The sequence below is a fragment of the Rhipicephalus microplus genome, chromosome 7, assembly GCF_043290135.1.
Source record: "Rhipicephalus microplus isolate Deutch F79 chromosome 7, USDA_Rmic, whole genome shotgun sequence".
Taxonomy (NCBI): domain Eukaryota; kingdom Metazoa; phylum Arthropoda; class Arachnida; order Ixodida; family Ixodidae; genus Rhipicephalus; species Rhipicephalus microplus.
In genome coordinates this window covers 33,767,368-33,785,188 of record NC_134706.1, presented here as the reverse complement: position 1 = coordinate 33,785,188, position 17,821 = coordinate 33,767,368, and the positions used below count along the sequence as shown (strand labels likewise).

The following is a 17,821-nucleotide window of genomic DNA, read 5'->3' as shown; positions in this document are numbered from 1 at the left end:
AATGCCGAAGGTGAGTACCCAGATAGTAATATGCAAGCGTTCGCGCGGGAGATTCTTCCCCTTGCACTAGGCGCAAAAGGAAGCGCAGTGGCAGCAGCCGACAGCGTATGGACACCGAAAGGAAAGCAAAGCCTCCCCGTGAACACTGCTGTCAGTTCGCCACGAGAGACCAACTCAATGCCGCCTGACAAAAAAAAAAAAAAAATCGGCATATCCCACGTACAGTGGGATCGATGATATGCGAAGCACGAATGAGAGAGGTTAATATGTCACTTCAAGATCAGCACAACATTACGAGGTGGAAGCAAGTGATGTCGTATATGACATCCGTGTCATGATTATCATGTTTGGATGTGTCGTTTACCTTCGTCATCTGTCACGTCACGTGATACCAAATTCAGTATATGTGGAGCTAGCAAAACAGCCGCGAGCACGCTATGAGCGTGGTATGTTGTCATGTTCTTACATGACACGCGTCTAAAGATTATCATGTTTGCACCAGTCATATATTTCGTCATTCATTGACGTCACGTAACGCCAAATTTGTTATAAGATTGATTGATTTGTGGGGTTTAACGTCCCAAAACCATCATTTGATTATGAGAGACGCCGTAGTGGAGGGCTCCGGAAATTTTGACCACCTGGGGTTCTTTAACATGCACCCAAATCTGAGTACACGGGCCTACAACATTTCCGCCTCCATCGGAAATGCAGCAGCCGCAGCCGGGAACCGAACCCGCGACCTTCGGGTCAGCAGCCGAGTGCCTTAGCCACTAGACCACCGCGGCGGGGCAAATTTGGTATATGTGAAGCTAGCAAAATGGCCGTGAGCACATCATGAAGGGACCAATATACTCCAATGTAGCGTAGACGCGCGCGCACGCTGGGCACAGCGACGCTATGCTATAGCAAAACGCGAGCATTCTATAGTCTGACGCCGGGCGCAACCAGCATCAGCCGGCACGACGCGACGGCAACCGGCGCGAAAGGCGACATGCTGCATTTAGCGCCGATGCGTTACCCAGACAACACTGCATCTCTCTTTTCGTGATGGAGGAACGCCGGACGCGCTGAAACGCGCATGTGTCAATGCAACGCAGCGCAGCTCGTGCCTGCTATATATAGTAAATGTCAGGACCAGCGCCTGGAGTGTGAACGCCGGCGTGACGCGACGAAATGAACGCCGGCGAGCAAAGCACACCGCGTCACGTCGAAATGTATTGGCGCCTTGACTGTGGCATGTAGTCATGTTCTCACATGTCACGCATCTCATGATTATTATGTTTGCACCAGTCACACACCTTCGCCATCCATTGACGTCACGTAATACCAAATTTGGCATGTGTGAAGCTAACGAGATGGCCGCGAGCGTATCATGAGTGTGGCACGGAGCCATGTTGTTACATGACACACATGTCATGATTATTATATTGGGATGTGTCATTTACCTATGTCGTCCGTTCGCGTAATACCGAGTTGGGTACATATTAGGCTAGCGAGACGGCCACGAGCGCGTTATGAGCGTAGCATGTAGTCATGTTGTTACATGACATGCATCTCATGTTTATCATGTTTGCACCAGTATCGTACCTTCGTCATCCATTCACGTCCCGTAACACCAAATTTGGTATAAGTGAATCTTGTGAAACGGCCGCCAGCGCATAATGAGCATGGCATGTAGTCATGTTGTTGCATGACACGCATGTCGTGATTATCATGTTTACACCAGTCACATACCTTCGTCATCCATTCACGTACCGTAATACCAAATTTGGTATTGTGACGCTAGCGAAATGGCCGCGAGCGCGTCATGAGCGTGGCATGTAGTCATGTTGTTACATGACACGCATGTCGTGATTTTCATGTTAGGGCCTGTCGCATCTCTTCGCCATGCAATCATGTCATACCATACCAGTTTTGCAACATGTCATGTGAACGGAACGACCGCAAGAGGTGCAGGACCACGAAATCTAAATCATGACATTCATGACATATATGTCATGATTTTCATGTTATGACTAGTCAAGTAAGTTCTCCATGCAGTGATGTTATATTATACCAAGTTTGGTATCGATAACATTATCGTAACGGCCAGGAGAGCTAAAAGCCGTAGGCGGCTAGATAGATAGTTAGTAGATATGCTCAAAGTCGCCGAAGTGTGCTAAGAAATGCTTCGCATTTATGCGTGCTGCACAGTACTTGGTGTCGAGACTGTAGAGGCCGAGGAAGTGGCCATAGCTTTGGCCATCAGCCAAAAGGGGATCAGGGTGGTCATCAGCGACTCCAAAAACGCTGTGAGAAATTACGAATCGGGAAGGGTGACGGAGACTGCCGTCCGTATATTAAACATGGTAGGAGTACCCAAAGAGCAGATTCTGCTTGTCTGGGCTCCAGCTCACCAAGGACTTAGAGGGAACGAGGAGGCTCATTCCGTCGCCCGAGGTCTCACCTACCGGTCGACCCCTCGAACCTCACAAGTTACCGAACAAAAAAGCGAGTATATGCGCACATACCATGAAATCGTCGCACACTACAGGCTGAATCGGCAAGTGTACCCGAGAGCGGACAACTCACTAAGTAAGAAAAACGAGATTTTGTGGCGAAAGTTACAGACCGGGGTTTTTCCAAACCCCGCACTTTACAGCAAGTGGCACCCCGCAGTTTTCCAGTCCCAGTGTAAATTTTGTGATGAGGTAGCGAATTTGGTCCACATGGTGTGGACATGTCCAAGTCAAAACGATGGTTCTCGCACTGTAGAATCCTGGGAGGCCCTGCTCTGCAGCCCAGATCCCAACGTCCAGCGCGACATCATCAGTCAAGCCCTTGCTGCTGCCGCGTCCCAAGGGATTCCGGCCGACAGCTAGGGGCAACGGGCCATGCCTGAGCAATTGACTGACCTTTTAATAAAGTTTTTTCTCTCTCTTCGCATTTATGCCTAGTTCACACTGAAACATCCGCTTTCTACAGCGACCGAAATTCCCTTGCCGCCGAAACACAGCGTCGTTCGCACTGGACGCGCCCCACGCCGCCGAATATGCCATCTACTACGGGGCGAACGCGGGATGGATGCGCTGTCACCCGGTTGTTGTCGTGGCTCGCAAACGCTACTACGCTATCCAGTGGTGTATACTTCGACGATTCTCGTACGCAAGAAAAGACAGTACTCCTTACTTTGCTGGCAAGTGGCTGTCATGTAATGCACGAAGAGCAGAAAAACCACCGACACCAGTGGCCTTGGTGGGTTCGTTTTGCTTTGCAAGACCGCAACAAGCTCGGTCACGCCAACAGCAAGCTCGGTCACCTCTTTCACGAAATACGGAGGCGAAGTAGGCACAGAGTAGGTTAAACTCCCGTTGGTTTCAACATTCAGTTACGTGCACTGCAGCATAACAAGTGAGTAGGGCTTGGCTGCCATTTTTCAAAACTCCTTGATTAGCGCTTCTATTGGTCCGCGGTGACCGATTCGGCGGCAGACGCCGCAAAAATCGGTTCGAGAGCGATCGGCGCGGAGAGGGCCCTTTCGGCGGATCTCGCCGCCGCCGAACCGGATTCGGAGCACTTTCGGCGGCCGGAATGCTCAGTGTGAACGCGGCCTTAAAAAGGAACACAAAGTTGACTGCAGTGATCGCACTATACGCTAAGACGGTTGCACGACGTGAGAAAAGTACCAAATCCGACCGCAAAATGCAGTCTGCGCAAGGTACCTCCGCTCAAGAAGCAGTAAGTCGAAATCCCGTGCGTCCCGAATATTTAGTCTTACTTCTGCGAGAGCATTTAACCAAACGGATTCACAAGTGCCATAGTGGTTGTATAAAATACCTAAAACACAAAGTGACGCGGCCATCTCAATAGGAAAAACGGCGTTAAGCCTGGAGATGTGAGAGTCAATGAAGAAATGTCGGGATTTGGAGAAGTTAGTTCCACGCTGAAATGTCGCCGTACTAAAAGAATAAACGCAGGCTGTGCGAAAAGTTGTGTGTATAGAAAAAGGGATTAACGATTTAGAGTATACCGGTACTCTCCTATGGGAGAGCTGGAAGCCGTCCCTCGGGACTCACACTTGATGTAAACACGTGATCTTTGAACAAATCAACTCTTTGCAGAACCCAACCAATCAAGTAAAAATATCCCATTCTTTTCTGAAAGACCACAGTAAAAGCACAAGCTACACAGTGTTCTCAAGTCAAAGTGGCTCGCTTCGTTCAATCTATTTTATGTTGTATTAATGAAGTATAATCGACATCTCTGTTGGCTGTAACACTTTTAGTTTGGCTGTTTACTATATAGTATAGCAATGCGTATATGCAGGGACGTGGAGAGTGCTGTTGTGCTTTTGCGATTATGCATGGTCAACTGGGAAGCTCGCACTGAGGAAAGCTGAATGTGATCACGGACGGATGAGTAAGTTGACATGTGACGGGATTCGCATCTCTATGCAACGAGCATTCACACGACAGAGAAGATTTCCTTCTTTTTTTACGCTATAAACCCTTTCACTGTTCGTGAACACAGGCCCTTGACGACATCTGGTTTTCTCTAGCTATGTGCCTTAATAGAATTGGCGGACAACAAGAGCTTCAGAAAATAGCCTGCTGATTTTCTACAGTTTCTTTTCTTTATTTGGCAAAATATATTCAAATAATTCTTATTTTGATATATACATGAAATTATAAAAGATTTCGTTGTATACTTTACGCACGTTCCTTTCATGTCAAAAACGAAAGAGAGGCTTTCCTCACTTTTGATAAGAACGGTAAAACGAGCTGTCAGTTTCGGCGTGAGGAGCTGGCTAATGATTGACCGGACGGTTTTTGGGGTACAACGCTTGTAACCTTGAAACCGTCTATACAAGCGAAGATTTCGACACTGCCCCCCCCCCCCCCCCGCCCGAGGATCCCAACAGTGATTTGGGCTTCCGTCGTTTCACGAATCGGGAACGGCTGAAGGCCGTTTCACATGACACAAAAAGTAGCGAATTTCAGGCTGTGAATTCGCTCGCAGCGAAAAAAAAAAAAAGGGGGGGGGGGGGCAGTTCACTCCCGCCGCAGCGGTCCGCGGCGAGCTTCCAACATGTTGAAAATTTTCGCTCTGATCGCAGCGATTTTTGGTCGGGACCCGTCGAAGTAGGGCTGGTCCGGCCGAGCCGTCGAAATAGAGTCGACGTGTTTGTTTTGGTAATGGCCAATGCTGTGCATTTTGAAATGAATTCAGACGGGAAAGTGTTCTTAAAAGACGAAACAAGCAAGCCCTTTGTTACCGTTCTCGGTAACTTCATGATATCATAATGCACATATTACTACATTACATTCGTGTCTCACAATGAGTGGGGGCAAGAACTCGCCGCTCCAGTCGCAGAGCGAAAATCGCGGACCGTTTGCGGTCTATGTGAAACGAAACCGCCATTAGCGAATGTTGCGAACAGAGTAATTGGAGCGAACGGGACGATTTTTTTCGCTGGAATCGCAGCATGTGAAACAGCATTGACGCATGGTGACGTATAGTGCGTATTCCGCAGGCTCGGATCGCATTTGGTCCGTCGTGTGAATGCGGCTTAATGGAAAATCCTCCCCGGGTGTAGCCGCCCTATAAATGGGGCTACTGCAACAACGGATTGTGCTGCAAGAATGCTCACGCAGTGACCCCAAGGTCTATTCAAATAAATCGCAAAAGTTTGGGCGAAAAGCGGTTCGGAAGCCATTGCCATGGCGACATCAGCATGGGGGAGTTATGGGGGGTGCGATTGTAGCGCGACTATGTATGGAGGGAACAAACACTAATAACACTAATAGTGAAAAAGCCAAGCTTCATTCTAAGTCGAAAGAATTAATGAGTTTTAAGAATAATATTTCTTTTCCCCAACACTATTATGTAGGTGCAATGAGGAAATAATTTATGACAGTTTTTTTTATTATTACGAACATTTTTTAGCGCCCTCTGGGCTTGCTATGATTACCAAGTGCAGCCCTTGCACTGCATGGAAAGGCAAGCAGCAAGCTCGTAAAATAGGTGACCGGCACGGAGGAAAGAAAGGTAGGAGAGGGCATGCCCAGCCGGCGCAGGGCGTAAAAAATGTGGCGGAAATTACGTCACAGTGGCCATATTCACTGGGCACAATGGCGACGTTTTCTTATTATTCATGTAGTGCAGCTCGGCACCGTTCAGGTGGTCTAGTGGCGGTGTGCGCGTTTTCACGGGCCTCGCACCTAACCGTGGCGTACTGCAGGTGTTCGACAGCATCCATTCTTTGTGCCGCAGCTACGCGATTTTCCTCCGTTGGTGGCTGTAACCAGGTGTCTGAACTAGAAACAACGGAACGAGCGCGCGTATACGTACTCCAAACTTGCAGCGTCCGTCAAAACTGTGTCTAGCCCACAGCCTGACCGAAAATTTTATAAAGCCTAAAAAGAAGCGCGAAAGGGGGAAAAAGTGATCTGAAAGAAGCTGTACGAATTTCGGTGCCTGGTACGTCGCGAGGCAATGTCCGAAATATCATCTTTATTTTCTCAAAGAACTCATCAAATAAAAAAATAAAGCTTAACGTGCAACTTGCCGTGTTTATCGTAAACGCCGGCAGTGCAAGAGTACAACAGCCATACGCAGAGATTTCGTCAACCGTATCGCGGCAAGACAGCGTGTTGAAATCCGTTCCGTTGGTTTCGGATAGCACCGGCGCACAGGCCACGTGCTTTTTGAGACAGAGAGGGAGTGGCGCCTTCTGCTTCGCATTCATATGTAAACAAGAGAGGAGAATGTGCCCAGTCAATATGGCCGACTTCCGGCTTCATCGCGGCTTCACAACGAGGGCCGTCAGGGCCTCTCCTTACCTTTCCTTCCTCCGTGGGTAGCCACCCTACCGTGGTAGACCGGTAATATGGGCAATCACAGGAAACTGTGGGATACGACGGCTTCCGGTTCGACGCACCACGCTGGTTAGCAACGGCACGCGCGCATTTTTGTACCGCTCCATTGAAAAAAAAAACAAAAAAAAACACCTCTCCTTGCGATGCCAGTGCTTTAGAAGTTGGGTTTTTTTTGTGTTGTTTTTGCTAACCGTGACTGTGACGATGCCAAGCTACGAAAGCCATGAATGGTAAGGAAACTTTTTTTATCGCACTAAAATGATCTGCAATGCTTTTATGCTGCTCGGGGGTACTGTCAGTTTGGCTAGCAGATCAGTCGATACAGAAAACAGTTTTCATTGTATGATACGTTACTTCAGATAAACAATCAATATTTTAAATATCTCAGGGGATGGGGATGACTAGCAGTGTGCTAAGAGTTCATTTTGGCATCGCTGCTTCAGCCGGCATCGTCGGTCGATCGGCATGAAGCGCAGCACTTATTGAGCACATCGAGATGTCTTTTTTTTTTTCTCGCCTTCTGCGCGCTATAAGATGAATTTCTTAGTCGAATCCAGATGCTTATTTAAACGCTGATCTTGATCAAGCTGCGCGGCACGGCGGCACATAAACAATACAGTCAGACATAGATGGCGCCGAATAATCTAAACACTGCGATTGCTTAACGCACTTTTTCCTTTGATTGCCGTCCTGGCGCACATTTTCACCAAGACAAACGCAAATACACTCGTCCAGCGCGTCGTGTAAATTTACTCTTGAGTGAAGATTTTGCTTTTTTTGTCATATATATGGGTGCAATGGCCGGCGCTCATCTCGCATGGCAGGTAGATTTCACCCGCGCGTTCCCATAATATCTTTGCTAGGTGCGCCTGCGCGACAATTTAGTTCTCAATATAATATTCGCAGCAAATTCATATGTAAGCTTTTTTTAGTGTGGAATGCACACGTATCTGTGATGAAATTCTTTTCGCACACTCTGGATTAAACGTTCCATACCCAAAGGCCAGCTGTCGCCGCGGCTCTCTTCAAAGCTGCGGCTCACCTCATTCTTATTTCTTCGTTTCATGGCAATTTATTCATGCGTTTTCGCCCCGCCATGGTGGTCTAGTGGCTAAGGTACTCGGCTGCTGACCCGCAGGTCGCGGGATCGAATCCCGGCTGTGGCGGCCGCATTTCCGATGAAGGCGGAAATGTTGTGGGCCCGTGTACTCAGATTCGGTTGCACGTTGAAGAACCCCAGGTGGTCGAAATCTCCGGAGCCTTCCACTACGGCGTCTATCACAATCATATGGTGGTTTTGAGACGTTAAACCCCACAAATCAATCAATCAATCAATCAATCAATCATGCGTTTGCCTTTCACGCTCGAGTTGGAGCAGCCAACGGCTCAACAGCCGACCATGATTTATCAGGACGAAGATGAACGGGCAACCGCAAATCCCCGAATAATCCGAGGCTTGCAGCGAAGCGGTTCACCGTCGTCTACTCTTCTCGAACCGGAAGTCGGTAGCAGACGGTGCATCCCACAGTCCCTCGCTCTTTAACTGCTCACCTATTCGTCTGCAATGACACACCCCCTCACGTGCATTAGTGTTTCGCTGTAGCTTGGATTCTCTGCTGTTCGCGAAATTGGGAGGTGCGTTCTGTCGCTGGTGAGCGTCTTGAGTGAAGTGTCCAACGGGCAGTGGAACGGTGCGGATTTTATTCAACGCTGAGTGCTTTCGTCAGTACCGGCCGAAACGACGGGGTGTGCAAGTATGCCGACAAGCTAAACCTGATGACCCATGTTTTCTCCATAAGAAACAAGGGCAACGGTTCGTAATACAGTGCTCGCTAGACTTTCATAAGTCAGTATTCCTGCAGCCTGGTTTCTTTTTGAGCATGCAGTGCTTACTATCGCTCGCGTTATCGGTGAGCAGATCGCCAAGCTATCACGCTACAATTGGCATGTCTGCATACGCATACGTAGCGGTAATTTATCGGAGCATAATGTTTAAAATCACAGCACAAGTAGTGTCCGCAGACTTTCGGTGCTTATTTCCATTGTGTGCTGTGCAATAAATTTGAGCTATTCTGACCATTGAATAAAACTGAAAGGTCACAATTTTGGCATGACTAGGCGTCAATTCTTTCTGTAAAACTGAAGAACACACATTATGCTTGCTAAGGAACTTTGCGTGTGTGTGATGGGAATTGATTTATATGTGGTGTTCAACGTCTCAAAACCATCTCCGGCAATATTACTATCAGAAACAGCGTAGTGGAGGCTCTGCGATGCGTTTCGTTGTGAAGAGACGCAACACCACATCCTGTGCGACTGTCCGTTGTATGACATTCTGAGACAGTCACTGGCGTCCGTTCTTGCGCGCATCGACAACAGCCAAATATCTGTGGACACTCTCCTTTCAAGTGCCCGAGAGAAGACATTGCAACAAAAGCACTATTGAAATTCCTACGTGACACGGACTTGAACAAGCAATGTCACACACCACGAAAGACAAGACTGGACTATGACTGAGTGTGCGCGCGTGGGCTGCCTAATGTGCTGTGTTTATCTATCTTCCCTCTCTCCTCTCTTTCATCTCCCCCTACCATGCGCAGGGTAGCAAACCGGCTGCCTATAGGCTGGTTAACCTCCCTGCTGTTCTTTTCCTCCTATTTTCCTTCCGTAGTGGAGGGCTCCGGAAATTTCGACTACCCGGGGGTTCTTTAACGTGCACCCAAGTCTGTGCGCACAGGACTACAACATTTTCGCCCCACCGCTGGAAATGCAGCTGCCGCAGCCGGGATTTGAACCCGCGACCTGCGGGTGAGCAGCCGAGTACCTTAGCCACTAGACCACCACGGCGAGTCACGTGATGGAAATAAGCGACGCTGATGATGTGACAGGTATACGCCATTGGTTGCTTTAATCCATTTGCAGAAGGTGCGACGAACGCCGAATAAAAGTTGGGAGAATATGTTTCCTTGTAAAACCAAGGCAAAATAATGGTAGTGCACATAAAAATCATTATATAGTCATCAGCTGCTGTTAGATTAGCTGGCGTTGACTTGAAGCACACGCGTGGAGGACTCGCCGGCGATCACCTTAGCGTGAGTCCTTAGCAATCAGGGGCCCATGCAAAGTGATTTCAGATCAAATTTCGCGCTAGTGCGCGCGAAAAGACGTCACTTGGTTACCAGCCGATGCGTCACAGCCGTTTTATTTCTTTTTTTCCGCCGGAAGTGTTCCCTCCTCACAGAGATGGCGCTAGGCACCATAAGCAGCTAGGGAGCCTTCATGTGCGCGCGTCTCACGGAGACGCGCGCACGTGAAGGCCCCCTACAAGCAGCTGATCAGCGGCCATTTTGTGGACGTATGGGCTTCTATGGAGTTTTTGCTACCACTTGTATCTACCTTGGCAGCCCTAGCTTTAATTTGTTCGATCGATTTTGTTCGATCGAGTTTGTTCGATCGAGTATATATAGTACGCCAGCGTGTGGCTCATGTCAACTTTGCTCGTTCACAACGTATACACCGTTAGAAAAATTGTACACGCAAAAATTTGATTGGGAGAAACATTTCGAAAGTTCATTGTACATTTCAGCATAAGTACCCAAACGGTGGGAGGGGAGGGGGGGGCATCTTCAAACATTGACGCGATAGGGATGGTGGTGGGGCGCCGCTACAAATTTCCACCCCCCTCCCCACTCGAAAAGGAACCCTTTGCAAGCCTAAGGGCTAAGTATTTTAGAGAAGTATTCTAAGGTTATTTACCTTAGACCCAACTCTCAGTCTTCGGATTCTTCCAGAATTACGCCGAGGAGACGCTACTATGCTGGGCAGATTATGGTTGGGCGTGGCATTTACCAATGCGTAAGCGTTCCGCATAGGAATGGCTGACACTGCTGCATGCGACCATTGTGGCAGTGACGAAACAACTTGGCACATTCTGTGTGAATGCCCACAATACTGCTCGCAGAGGCAGTCACTCTGCAATGCACTAGATGAACTGAACAACGAAACTCTTTCGGAAGAAACAATCCTGAGCTACCGACAGGACTTTATGTCGCAGAAAAGGCTGTGAAGGCACTCCTGCGCTTCTTGCGTTCAACCGGCCTGTCCAAAAGACTGTGATCGGAACTCCCTGAATGTGTGCGTATGTGAATTTTTTCTAATTTATTTTATACCTCTCTATCTCTATCCTCTTTCCGACCCTTCTCCCCACCCCTGTACAGAGTAGCAAACCAGTTCTTCTAGGTTAACCTATCCATCTCTGCCTTTTACTTATTTCTCTCTCTCCATGCGCGTATCCCGTACAAAAATGGCTGGTAACATTGAGTAGACCACTATAGTAACGATCTAATAACATCTGTTACCCTCTATGAACATTTACGCTGTAGTAACAATAGTTAATACACAGTCTAAAGGCCTCCTTTTTACTATTTTATAAATACTATTATATGTAAACCGTCTATAGACCTCCTTTTTACTATTTTATAAAGACTATTTTTAGACAGTCTAAAGACCTCCGTCTTACTATTTTATAAAGACTGTAATATGTAACTTAGAAGTGTGGCAGCTTGGGCTAGTTGGTCCCGGGTCATTGTCGAGGCTGCGCAGATGGCACGCGAACAGGTGCCTTGTGTTAGCAAGCCCTCCGTGGCTTTGTCCGAGAAGGAACGCAGGTTCCTCGAAGGATTCGGTGCGGGCAGGTAGCTTTACCTTTCTGGTTCGGTTTCTTCCAGGCTTTTCTTTGCTGTTTTTCAGTGCCTTTGTATTTGTGTTGTTTGTTTTTGGTTTTCTTACTCATGTTCTGCTCTTGTGCCATGGTCACTGACTCCTCTATATATTTTCGTGCTCTGCGCAATAAACTCAGTTGGAAGTTAGCGCTCGTGTCTTTCGTGTCCTTCTTGTCTTTGTGTCGTCGTTTTGTTCTCGCGCTATAACTGTCGTCATGTAATATGTAGGCCGTCTTTAGTCCTCCTTACTACTATAATATAAAGACTATATTATTTAGGCCGTCTAAAGGCATCCTTGTTATTATTGTATAAAGAATTTACTATGTAGACCACCTAAAGGCTTCCTTATAACTATTGTGTAAAGATTAAATCATTTAGGCTGTCTAAACACCTGCTACTTACTGACGTGTAAAGCCGATTGTAAACACATGCTCTAAGGCTTCATATATAAGTACATTTTAAAATTTACCTTGAAAAAATTATTTAGATTTGGCAAAGTTTAAGAATTAAGTCATACCATTACGTTTAACTTCTCCCCACTTCCCTATACATTTTCTTTGGAAAACGCAACAGCGCGTTTGCGGCAGCACACTGTCTTACTATATACGTCATGGACGCCGTGTTTGCATGGGAAAATGGGTGTGCTTAATAGGTAACGGGAGCGTAATGGATGCTTGGTTGACTTGCAAAAAGAAGAATCATGGCATAGGAGCCACTTGACTGTACTTGCACAAAATGGCAAAGAAAATGAAGGCACTTCCACTAAGTGAACAGTGACTGCATATTGCCTGCAACTTCCGGCAACTGTTTGAGTATCATACTAAATAAAATGGCATTTAATTCGATAACGCGATTGAGGATATTATCAGTAAGCACTACTTTTTGATGCGATAGCACACATGCGATTTGGTTCTGTATATACCACCGCGCTGTCGAAAAACATTATCACCGAGTGTACTACTTTGCAAATTTGTTACGTTCTAATGGCATTCATCTTAATACGACAGCGTTGAAGAGCTCCTTTCGCAGAAATTTCTGTGTGTGTTTCAGGAGTCATGAGGCGAAAAATCGTCGTGTCTGTGACCTAGAAATTGAGAAAGTTGCGAATAAAACAAACGATACAAATCTTCAATTTGAGAGGAAGTTGAAGCTATAACCCTTTTACGTGGCAAGCACGGGTACTACCACCGAGCAACGCTGCTACTTCGAAGACACGCATGAGGAAGGAGTCTTTTTGACGTAATTTAATGTCGCGTAGTAGAAAAGTACGGTTATGCCATGCGTCAAAACGATTGAATTGCTCAAAGAGTGGGTCTCTCAAAGGCCTACCCATGACAAAGCACTCGGAGTTGTTTAGTCACCAACAGCTGCAAAAAGTATCAACAACGGGAAGAGCTGCGTAGGTCCGCGCGTTGCCTTACGAAAGCGTAAATGAGCGCTTTGCTGAATCGCACAAAGCAAGATTTATGGCGGAGTGGCCACTTAACAATACTTGTAGTAAGCATTCTTGGATAGTTCAAAACGGCCAATGTTACGTGCCCAGCCATTCGTTTTTCTAACGGTTCGGTTGAAGCGTGACGCCGAGAACCAAAGCCGGCTACTACGTAAGGAGGTGATACGCGCGTGGGGCCCGTTACACTATCGTTACACTCTTGAATTTCCAAACTTGCCCAAACTAGTGTGTTCCACTCCCGAACTTCCGAACTTGCCCCTTCAAGCGTCCTCCGAGCTATGTTTGTGCAATATATGTCAGGTTACAATATCGCACCCCTGGCGCGAATCGCCACTTGTACCCGCTTTTTACTGCCATGGGGTCGACGGGTGCAAACTTCTCGTTTTGTAAACCGCGCGCTGTAAACTACTGTCTCGTGAAGATCCTACTAGGTGGCACGACAAATGCTCTTTTTTGTACTTGAGTGTCTTGAGTGCGCGATAGATGGCGACACCATAAACATTTGCGCGTTGTCGTCTAATTTTAGAGTGTTCTAGTTAGTTCTTTTTGTTATCGTGCCCTGGTCGATTGTTTACTACCGACCCGACATCCTGCTTCACAGGAGCGTCAATATTATGCAGAATATCTACATTTTGCAGTTCTCGGATATAAATCTTGCGTCGCTGTGTGCTTGTGCTGGACGTAGCAGACGACAGGAAGTAGGCTTAGGAGATAGTCAAAGTAGTTTCGCTACGCAGTAGTCGGCGTGAACTGTTCTCTGGTTTCCTACTCATCAGAAGGCTACTCTATTTTATACCCACTGTCTATTCACTTTGGAGTATGCGTTCATGATTGCTAAGTTGATTGTACCAAGTTCAGACTTTTTTGACAGCGCATCGACCCATGTCACTTGGTTTCGTGTCCGTAAACGGCGAAAAATTAGTGATACGTACTTAATAAACATCCCTTTAGCTACCAAAAAAACGTTCGCCCACGTTTTTCTCACAGTGGCGCGCGCGTAAACATGCGTGGGAACTTGTGACGTTTGTAAACAGACGCTATGCACGGTAATAACGCGATATCGCCTGTCTTTCCCTCACACAGAGCGCTGCTACCCGCGCGGAGGCAACAGTATAGCGACGATGACTGGAGATCATCGACCGCTAGCATCGGCGGCGGTGGCTGCACCGAGACAAACGCACTGCTGCACTGCGTGGACGACTCGAAAAAAATCCGCGAGACGCGATGCTGGAGCCTGCGACAAGACGGCCTCAGCGGGAGAACTCACGCCGCTTCGGCTTGTAGCTTTCGTTGAGCGATCGCAGCCGCAAAATGAGGCCACAAGTGAACACCAAAACTTCACAAAACGTTTGTAGCGTATTCTGTTTAACGCCCTCTACTAGGTATTATATATACAAGATTGTTCACAAAAATATAAATAATAATGATAAAAACAGTTTTTAATTTCTATACTAGATGGCGCCACAATTTGTAAACGCTTATTTTGCGTCAATAATTGTTTAGCAATTTTTGGAACGTTTTTAGTCTTCTGGTATGTTTTTTGATGGCTCAAGAAGACGGCTCTCTCTCCTCTTCCTTGTTTCAGCCTCCTCCTTGCTCCGCGTTCTCTCTCTTCTCCTAAGCGTAAAGGGCACACGCCGCGCTCGACGGCGGAGCTGAGTCGTTCCCCGCTCGACGTAGTGAGCATCGGCTGCCACAGCACGGCGGCCCAAACATGGTCGACCGGCCGTCGCGGAGGCTACGAACCACCTGACTTCAGCTGGCCACGGGAAAGCAGCTGATCCCTTCTCCGCGCCGCTCTTCAGCTTTCGGATCCTCCCGGTGCCTCAGCCGCATTTCTCGGCCTGCGGAAACAGGAGCAGTCGTGGGCAAGGACCGTATTTCGGGCCTGGAAAGACAAAAACGCCAGCGTGTGCTGCATATTTTCGCCCACCGCTCACTTCGAAGGAGCACGCCGCCTTCAGTATGCAGCCGCTAAAGTGGTTGATCAGTGCGTGTGCTTTCGTGTGCGCGTGTTGTCGAAGTGCCGCGCCGTTATCTCCGTGAAACGAAAACACACCGTCAAGTGAGTTGTTGTTGTTGTTGTTTTTTGTGTGGAACGTAACTGCAGTGATCGCGGTATCGTTGGGAATCAAACACCCTCCGGAGAAGAGTGAAACCGACGACGTACTTGCATGCGTTAAATCGTTCCGTGTCTGGCGAATCGCCAAAGTGCTCGATCGTGCCCGATACCGACCGACGCTCGAGCTGCAGTGTTTCCGAGTGTGGCGCGTGTGTTTTGTGTTCATACGTGACTGCCGCGGCGGGCAGCGTGCTTGCCAGACGACGGCTTCCCTAATCTTCAACACCTGACAAGCTCGTAGTTGACACGGATTCGATGTGAATGCCGAAACGGTCTTCTGCACGATTTTCCTCGAGCAACAGGTAAGTCGATGCCGGGCACTCATTTAGCGGTTACGCTTGACAACACGACAAAGAAATGAATTGACTAATGACGCTAAACTGATATTGTGAGTGATATGAGCATTCCCCTTGGATAAAAGTCGTGGTCATGCCTTAAATTAAGACGACGACTTCACGGTTAAAGGACAAATAACTCTGACCAGACACGTTTGAGTGGTTTGGTTCGAAAAGTTAACGCAAGTGTAAGCGTGACTAGCCTTTTGGGCCGTTGCGCCTAATCCCACCTGTCGACGTGCATCCCGGACGATCTTTCGCGTGTTTCGTCTAAGCGTTACAATAAACTACGTTGTTGCCCTCCGCTGTCAAAAATCTTTGATGTCCGTCCACTGACACGCGTCCACGTTTAGTATCGGCTACAATTCGTCTTTTCAGTGTCATGTGCAGTAATCACTCGCACGTTCTGTCTGCCGAGAAAACCCACATCATTTTGACTTTAGGCGCGATTTCCGCATTGCCAGCAGCAGATCACGCAACACGTGTTTGCACCGAAGCGTTTCGCGGGTGGAACGCGAAACCGCGAGACATTCGGTGCACGCGGGTCCTATTTTTACGGCGGCGTTTGCCAAGAAACGACCCGCTTTCAGTCAGTCGCGTGGCGACATCAGTGTGTGCTTCACTGTGTGTCTTAAGAGCTATGGTAGCTCTCGCTATCACTGTCGGCGGGCTTCTTTTCTTATTATTTTATTTTTACTTCTAAAAGTCCCCTCTTTTATTGCTCAACGCCGCTGACAACTGAGCAAACATGTGCCGCGGACCGCTACTACGTCACTGGATGGGTTTCTTCATAAAAAAAGCATTACTTGAAGTTGCGCATCATCGCTTCATGTCAAAATTCTATTTTTGAGTATATGTATTTTTTCAGCCAATTGCCCAGATGTTTGCGATTTCCACTCAACGCATGTTTAGAAAACATGTTTGACGATTTAGAGTACCTGGTACATTACTATGGGAGAGCAGAAAGCCGACCCCACTTTATTATTTCACAGATGTACGCATCGTATGTTCAGAATAAAATGTTTAACGATTTCGAGCCGTGGTGGTCCAATGGCTAAGGCACTCGGCTGCTGACCCGCAGGTCGCGGGATCAAATCCCGACTGCGGTGGCTAAATTTCCGATGGAGGCGGACGTGTTGTAGGGCCGTGTGCGCAGATTTGGGTGCACGTTAAAGCACCCCCAGGTGGTCGAAATATCCGGAGCCCTCCACTACGGCGTCTCTCATAATCGTATAATGGTTTAGGGACGTTACACCCCACATATAAATCAACTATGGGAGAGCACTGTGCCGTCCCGAGAACAGGTAAACTTGCTCGTGAAGGCGCCCGACGCAACGAAATCGTGTGTGTTTAGAAAAAAAAGTATTCTATCGAGGAATGCTACAAACATAAGGGATCAGTGTGTATGCAACAAGCACAATAGCATGAACAATTGAATAAGCACAATATACATGACACCTTTAAAAAAAAAGCCCAAGTCCAAAGGGTGTCCCCAAAACATGCTACTAATGACTAACACGTACAAACTTATCACAGTATACACAATGTAACGATATATATACAGAAATATACATGACTTGGAGGAAACGTAAGTGTGATGTCATGACGCGTGTAATTTGAAAAATTTGTATGTTTAAAACAAATGCTCTACGACAGTGCGATGCACGCTACTAAGGAGTGTGTTTAGGAAAAGTGGTTAGCAATTTTTGAGGTACTAGGTGCTCCATCTAAGGGAGATCTGAAAGCCGTTGGTTTAGAATAGGTGCCTACGAGAGAGCTTAAAGCTGTCACGCGGGCCTCTCTCTGGGTGTTTAAATAAAGTGGTTAACGATGTAGAGTACTAGGTACTCTACAATGGAAGAGCTGAAAGCCGTCCCTCACGCACATCACGTTTTCGAAAAATGCGTACTTAGTTAACGACGTTGATGCGTCAGGAACCTGTCATATTTATATGAATTCGGTCTTAAAAGGCGCGCTGGTCTGGCGCGTATTTCTTACGCGTCGTTTTTGCAATAATCGAGCTTTCTCGATCGTTGACTTGTCGGCGTTTAGCCGCTTGTTGTGCGGTGACCCGATCTTTTATTCAAGTGACTTGTATTTTCACATTGCCACGTCTCGATGTCGTCTGAAGAGCGTCGTCACCGCCTGTAGCAACTGAACTGTCGCGCCGCTTAGCACAAGGATGAAGGTCTGATGCGGGGGGGAATATAGAGGAAGGAAACAGGGAAGAGTGAGCACGGCGCAATTCGATTGACGGGAGGACTGAAATAAAAAAAAAATCGCTGCGTATCCACGGGGTGAATCGAGAAGCGTCCGTCCGTCCGTTCGTG

At 47.6% G+C, this 17,821-nt stretch overlaps 1 protein-coding gene across 2 annotated transcripts in view; it reads left to right on the top strand.

Annotated features, from left to right (window-relative positions):
* Positions 1–14,659: 14,659 nt before the first annotated feature.
* Positions 14,660–17,821, top strand: part of LOC119179282 (extracellular serine/threonine protein CG31145) — a 281,455-nt gene continuing 278,293 nt past the window's right edge. For both annotated transcript variants that reach the window (XM_075868977.1, XM_075868976.1), the window contains exon 1: positions 14,660–15,458. The gene's annotated coding sequence lies outside the window, so the exon portion shown is untranslated. The remainder of the gene's footprint in view (positions 15,459–17,821) is intronic.